Here is a 7,500-nt window from a genome sequence, read left to right as displayed (position 1 = left end):
CTGAACAATCACTTTCTCTTCAATAAAAGACATGACACAGTGACTATTAAGACTGTATTTGTGGATTACATAATTTCATCAGGGATCCCCCTGTTTTATCCTTTATACATGTAGTTTTGCCAAAAAGGGCATAGCATGATTAAAGTAAAACATTTTCAACTTGGGAAAAAGATTTTCTTCCCAGTATCTCTGATTAAAGTAAATCCTCTGAACATTTACACTGTGTGAACCTGAGAGGTGAACAACAAAATCACACCATGGAAGCCCAGTGATAGCTAGCTGCCCTTGTACCTGGTCGTAGTAACCACTTTTATCATTTTCTTTCAGTTTTGGCTTTCCATCAACCATATGAAGGAAAAAGTTTGAATCTGCACATGCTTCGTCCATTGTGTAGTTTCTCCATGTATAAGGATTTTTTATTTGCATTAAACCAAATGGATCTTTTTCAGTGGGGTCATAAACTTTCCCGTCAGGAGAGGCCCCAAGGTAGGGAAAAGAGGGGTTTATCACCAGGCCAGCATCATACACAATGAACGACTTGCACTTCTTTTGCATTTTTCTGCTGTAAAGAGACCTGATAGTAAGTTCCTGTTGCCTTCCATGACGAATAGATGACACATTGGATAAATCCTTTGGTACAAATATGTTCCTCAGAAAAGCCTCAGTGGGAGGTCTTTTTCTCTTTGTTACTTTTCCAAAATTAGATGCTGTTAATCTCATGCTTCGTTGAACCATCCACTCTGGCTCCAATGATTGCCGCACAGTTTTCTTTTCGATTTCATGAGATTTTGCCAAGTCAGTGGTTACATTTTTAAGGATGTCAATCTGAGGCTGATCAAGAATAGGCGGGGTAAAGGTGTCATTTGAATTGGGGAATGGTAGGTCAGGGAAAGGCTGAATTCTTGAATCCGTGTTTAAAACCATTGTTCCCACTGGTCTGTCTACATTAAATATAGTTTGTGATTTTTTATTGTCAAAAAGTTGATACCCAAGATAAGATCCAAGTGGTACATTTCCCACTACAGTATTGATGATTGAGGATGCCTCTTGGTCACTCAATAAGTATGAGAAAGGAGGTGGTTTCTCAGTGTTGGAAAGTCTACTGCATAGATTTAACACTGTTTCTGGTTTCCAACCCATCTTTTTTATCTTTCTGGACCTTGCATCATACAATTTGCAACTTACTGGAGGTCGTTTCCTTTTGCCAACTTGGTCGGTGCTAGCTTGTGCAAAGTTGCATTTCATTACAGGTTCAGACTCTATTCTATCCCCTCGTGGGACACTCCAAACTTGAGGTAAGCTAGTGCATGTCTTATCTGCAGGAATTTCCCTCAGATCAAGAAGACTCCAATGACTTAACAGGAGCAATAGGCCAAACACGTGATGACAATGCCCACCAGCTCTACCAGAAATAAAATAAAAACTTGATGGTACCGCAACAGAACAGGCTCATTTTGACATGACTCTTTTATTGAGCTAACATCAACTATTCTTGACCAAGAAATATTATATTAAACTTTACAAATTATGCACTGCAAGAAAGGCCACGCAGCAAGCTTGCTATGCCAAAATTTTCAATACTTTCTGCTTTTGCGATCACCAAGGTATCGAGGCTTTAACATATTTTATTTTATTCTTACCCGGCTTTACAGGAACAAGAAGTTTGCACTAATTTTGCGAGCCCCTCGTCAGCACATTCACATTTGAGAAACAACTTGTGGGGTTCCTCGCTCTTACGTTGACTTCTGTAGCACATTCCTTTTACAGATGCCTTATCAGCTCGTTGATCGTACGCAATATAAACGTCGTGAATATAACTCTCGGTGAAAAATTTGTAACCTTTAGAACCAATATCCTTTTTACCGCAACCTTCTAAGTGCTTTTGAATTTGTTCAGTGGTGAACTTTGGCAGAAGACGAAGATTTTTTGTCCAAACTAAATCGTTTTCACCACGAGCGCCACTTTGAGACGCCATTCTTGTTGAGATTGTTTACCCAATACAGACCACGTGACCTCTGCGCGAATTAGGTCTATTGCAGCGGTATTAACGTACAAAACAGTGAGGTTCCGACAATTTTTTATTCGCGCCTGCCAAACGTTCCTCATGCATCGTTTAAAGTGTAGCTTTCATTTTATCAATGAAAAAGGTCTCCTCGAGAATCTCACATACTGGAAAAAGCTAATAGGTTATTTTATAGGTTATGGTATGGTAAACAGTGTGATGTCAAAAAACGATCATAACTCCTTCTTCAAGGATTGAATATCGTCTTATACCATATTTGTAGCATCATCGGATAAACGGGTAGCGATATTGATGCATCAAACTGTAGGCACTGGAAATTGCTGGAAAGCAGTACTAGCCACGGCCGATGAGTAATGAGAAGAGTATTATTCCTAGTACCATTTATTTTTGCAGAATGTTAAGCCTCAAGGCCCAGTTTACCACGAAGGATATATTTCCACTTTCACCTGTGTTCGAAACATTACAGGAGAAAGGAAGTGGGAGCATGGGTGAAATTTGAAGACGGTGCAGGTTGCAAGAACGCGGAAAATGGTCATCTGGCGCGCAAAATGCGAAGCTTGACGGGATCACTTGCAAGTGTCCTTTCTTATTCGATTTTCTTTGACATCTCTTACCACTTAATACACTCCAATTTTGCTTCTTTGTTTGAATACTAATCAACTGTCATTTAGTCTTAACATATCATGCAATCGAAAACGTCTTGAACTTTACCCTACAAGAGCTACACTTTCTTTTTAAATTAAGGAGCTGTTTTTGGACTGATCATTTACAACACCAGATTAAGTGACTAACTCTTAATAGATCAGGAGCCACACCTGAAATAATACCTCAAAAAAATTTGACGTGAAAGCTTCTATTGGTAGACTGCAATCATAAGGAAATTAGTGGGTTTGCACGAAGAAAGTGCTGCCTTATGACGAAATTTTTTTTTTTTTTACAAACTGCCAAAAAAATTGACAATGAAGTTCATTTCGTGATATTCCTTTATTTGCATTCCCGTTGCTTGTCTACTGATAGGCAGCTCACTTGAGTAAGTCATTCAAAAAGATCAATTTTTCGGACAATTCCATTGTAGCATCGCATTTTGTCTGCAAAAAAAAAAATTTAGATACAATCTTCGTATACACCTTGGATGCACCTTATGTAAGAACTAAGGTCAACCTTGGTGACACAGCATTTCAGGTCGCTGCACATAAGCTATGGAACTCTCTGCCGCCTGAGCTACGTTTGATCAATAAATCATCTGAAAACGTATCTCTTTAAAGTAGTTTTTGATTAATTTCTATTTAGTATTTTTAGATATTGATTTTCTTTGTCCTTTTTTTAAATTAGTATTTATTTCTAGCTTTGCATTTCTAGAATATTTTTAACTTTTTTGTAATTTTAGGATATTTTTAAATTCATTGTAATGCCGATTTGATCATCGTCTGAGCTATGTTTGATCAATAATATAATTAGTATTTATTTCTAGCTTTGTATTTCTAGAATATTTTTAACTTTTTTGTAATTTTAGGATATTTTTGTATTCATTGTAATGCGCATTTGATCATTTCTGTATGGATTTATGCGCAATAGAAGTATTAAATTAAAATTAAATTAAATTAAATTAAATTACACATGTGCCGTCTTTTTTCATAAAACAAAAAAGAGACTGCAGTCACGTCTTCGATGTTGTTGTTGTATGTGGTTGCTTGTTTTCGTGTTCTTTCAATTGCGTGGAAGACAGGAACTTGTATCGTATCCGATGCTGTTCTTTCTGTCAGAGTGCAACGCCGAAAAGTGCTCTCATAGGAAACATTGCTATCACGAGGCCAACTTACTCGCTAAAGGTCTCTTGTTTAAAGGAGAAAGCACAATCAAGTACGAACAAACTGCATCCAAACAGGCAAAGACGAGTTCAAGGTAAGTCACAGAAGATTTCGTTTGTCAAGTAATTTTTCTCGAAGCATTTCTGGTCGGTGTTACCTAATATTCCTCTGATGTATATTCAACTTATTCCGTTGATTTTTCTTCGGTTTACACTAAAAAGGAGACTAACATTTGAAACGTTCAATGCAAAATGTGTGCAAGGGCAGTAATCCTTACATGTTTAAAAATGGCGGATATTGACAATTGGCATATTTTAGGAATGTCGTATAGTACAAGTCCGAAAATTCAGTCCCAAGGAAATTAAATGGCTGAACGTTGAGGTAGTCCTTGCACATATCTCAAGAGATTTTCTAGCTGGATTCATTGCATATCACGGTCATTTTTGGCATGTCTTCTTAAGGGGCACTTAGAAAATAAAATCATATTTTATTTTTAAGAAAAGATGATGAGTTGGTTTTACTGCCGATAAATTGCAGAAGCATCGGATCCCGGTAATGACGTCACAGCAACTCTAAAAGTAAGCCTAACCCAACAAAAAAAGAAGTAGTGGAATAATATTTATTGTAAATATTAGCAGGCCAAGGCCCAATTCATTGTAGACTAAAAAGGGTTATTGATTGGTTCTGAGATTTAAAACAGCTTTGTGACACACTAATCAACGAAATCAATCAACTCTTTAGGGAATGACCAAGTGCATAGCTAAGGCAATTTTTCACATTATGTTTGCGTCAATATACTTACAGCATTTTTAGGCTTGTGAGTTCTGAAAAAACACCCTCTGGGAGTTTATTTACATTATTGCCATTAAGCAGTCTAAAAATGAAAACATGAAACGTAATGTTAATGAAAACTACTCCAAAACTAAGTAACGTAATACTAATTTGTGAGGGTTCCCCCAATAGGGTTCTTAAATCCCGCTATCCTGACTTCATCCCGAAATCCCGAACGGTTTTATCGGTCAATCACGATCCCGGTCATTACGTATCCCGGTCATGACGTCACAGCTACGCTAACTCTAATCCTAACCCAGCAAAAAAAAAAAATGATAACCTTTAGTGTAAATATTGAAAAGCCAAGTCCCAATCCAATTTCATTGTAGACCTAAAAGGGTTATCGATTGGTTCTGAGATTTAAAACAGCTCTGTGAGTCACTAAACAGCGATGTCCATCAACTCTTTGGGGAATGACCAAGTGCCATACTGGCAACCCAGTAACAAATATTTCACATTATAGCAGAGCACCATAGTTAAAAAATTATGGTAACCCATCGATGCGAGAATTTTTGGTTTTAAAGCCATGACGTCATCGACCGTTCGTCTTTACGTCCACCCCTTCATGTATGCCAATGTGACAAGTATACACCTTTGATAATGGACATCCATGTTAAGGTCAATTGATACCTGTCAAATCGAGGTATCCGCTGACCATATCGTGACCATATCGATTACATTGTAGGCCCGACCCAGGTTAACTCACTTAAACATAAGCGAGGCTTCATTTTTTGCGCGCTTTCTGTGGCTTGACGTGGGTACACGGCGATGCTACGTCAACTATAGCTCTTAACAGTCAACGCTTTTTGTGTTCAGGTGGAAAACAGTTTGGAAAATGTTTTCTTTCTGCATTTTTCGCTGGTTTCAATTCAGTTTGACATATCATGATAGCTGTGGTACACACTAGCGGCTACGCAGTTATTCAAGTCAAGCGTCGGAGGGATATACTTAAAGCTGAGCTTTTGCTTTTAATTTTTTTAGAGTCGTTTTTACCTTTGTTCAGGAATGAAACTCGAATTTTTATTCTCAACTGGAATTAAATAACAATTATCTGTACTCTTTTGGAGCGGATATTGTTTGAAGTTTCATTGTCCTTCTTGGTTGCATTGCCGTATTTTTGCCAATTCTTCTTCCAAGCCAAGCTGGTGTGTTTCAATGGAATACAGCAAAATGTGAATGATCTCGTTTTCAGAGATAAAGTGGAATAAAGAACATCAGTAAAACTCTTTTTGGACCTTGAAATGACAAAGTTTCCTGACGGTATCTAATTTTTTCGTGCTTCCTATTTGCTGCCTATTGACAATTGACTTCGAAATGGCTTTTTTTCCTTTTCCATTCGCTCGCTCAGGGTGTGCTTGTTTTCTTTTAAAACAGATGCGATTCAAGAAAAAAATTCATTGCCAAACTGATGAATCCCAAAGTAAATTTCACTCGAAAAATTTATATCGCACTCATCGCTTCATGATTCACGCTATGTCGGTTTTTCGCCTGAAATTTACCGTGGAATTCACTAGTTAGGCCGTGAATTTTTCTATGGAAGAAATCAATAATTAATTAATTAATTATCCTGACCAAAATTTTCCCCTCATCCCAAAATTCCGAACGTTTTTATTGGCCAATCCCGATCGGGTCGTGCTGTATCCCGGTCATGACGTAACAGAAACGCTAACCCCATTCCTAACCCAACAAAAAAAGATGTAGTGGAATAACATTTAATGTAAATATTGCAAGGCCAAGGCACAATACAATCTCATTGTATACCTAAAAGGGTTAAAAATTGGTTTTGAGATTTAAAAACAGCTATGAGTAACTAATCAACGAAATCAATCAATACTTTAGGGAAAGACCAGGGGCATAGCTAAACAAGCGTTTTACATTACGTTTGCGTCATTATACTGACAGTTCTAGTAGACTTGTACTAATTCAAATTCAATTACATTGTAGACCTAAAGGGTTATCGATTGGTCCTAAGATTTAAAACAGCACTATGAGTCACTACACAACGACGTCAATCAACTCTTTTGGGAATGACCAAATGCATAGCTAAAGAAAGTTTTCACATTATGTCTGCGTCATTATACTTACAGTACGTCTAGAGATGTGAGTTCAGAGAAAACACTCTCTGGGAGTTGAGTTATATTGTTGTTATGAAGCCATCTAGAAATAAAAGCATGAAATGCAATGTGTATGAAAACTACTCCAAAACTAAGTAACCTAGTACCAATTTAAGAGGGTCCCCAATAGGGTTCTTAAATCCTGCCATCATGACCAAAATTTTCCCTTCATCCCAAAATTCCGAACGTTTTTATTGGCCAATCCCGATCGGGTCGTGCTGTATCCCGGTCATGACGTCACAAAAACGCTAACCCCATTGCTAAGCCAACAAAAAAAGATGTAGTGGAATAACATTTAGTGTAAATATTGCAAGGCCAAGGCACAATACAATCTCATTGTATACCTAAAAGGGTTAAAAATTGGTTTTGAGATTTAAAAACTGCTATGAGTAACTAATCAACGAAATCAATCAATACATTAGGGAAAGACCAGGGACATAGCTAAACAAGCGTATCAAACTATGTTTGCGTCAATATACTTACAGTTCTCGTAGACTTGTGAGTTTTGAGAAAAGTCTTTCTGGGATTTGAGTTATATTATTGTTATGAAGCAATCTAGAAATGAAAAAGTGAAGCGAGATGCTCATAAAAACTACTCCAAAACTAAGTAACCTAGTAATAATTCAAATTCAATTTCATTGTAGACCTAAAGGGGTTATCGATTCGTTCTAAGATTTCAAACAGCTCTGGAGTCATTAATCAACGAATTCAATCAACTCTTTGG

General features: G+C 37.2%; 1 pseudogene; it reads right to left on the bottom strand.

Annotated features, from left to right (window-relative positions):
- Nucleotides 1-293: 293 nt before the first annotated feature.
- Nucleotides 294-4,668, bottom strand: LOC138051179 (uncharacterized; annotated as a pseudogene).
- Between the last annotated feature and the right edge of the window lie 2,832 nt (nt 4,669-7,500).

This window comes from Montipora capricornis, chromosome 6 (genome assembly GCF_036669925.1).
Source record: "Montipora capricornis isolate CH-2021 chromosome 6, ASM3666992v2, whole genome shotgun sequence".
Classification (NCBI taxonomy): Eukaryota; Metazoa; Cnidaria; class Anthozoa; order Scleractinia; family Acroporidae; genus Montipora; species Montipora capricornis.
Note: the sequence above shows the minus strand (reverse complement) of the source record. Positions and strands in the feature narration are given on the sequence as shown.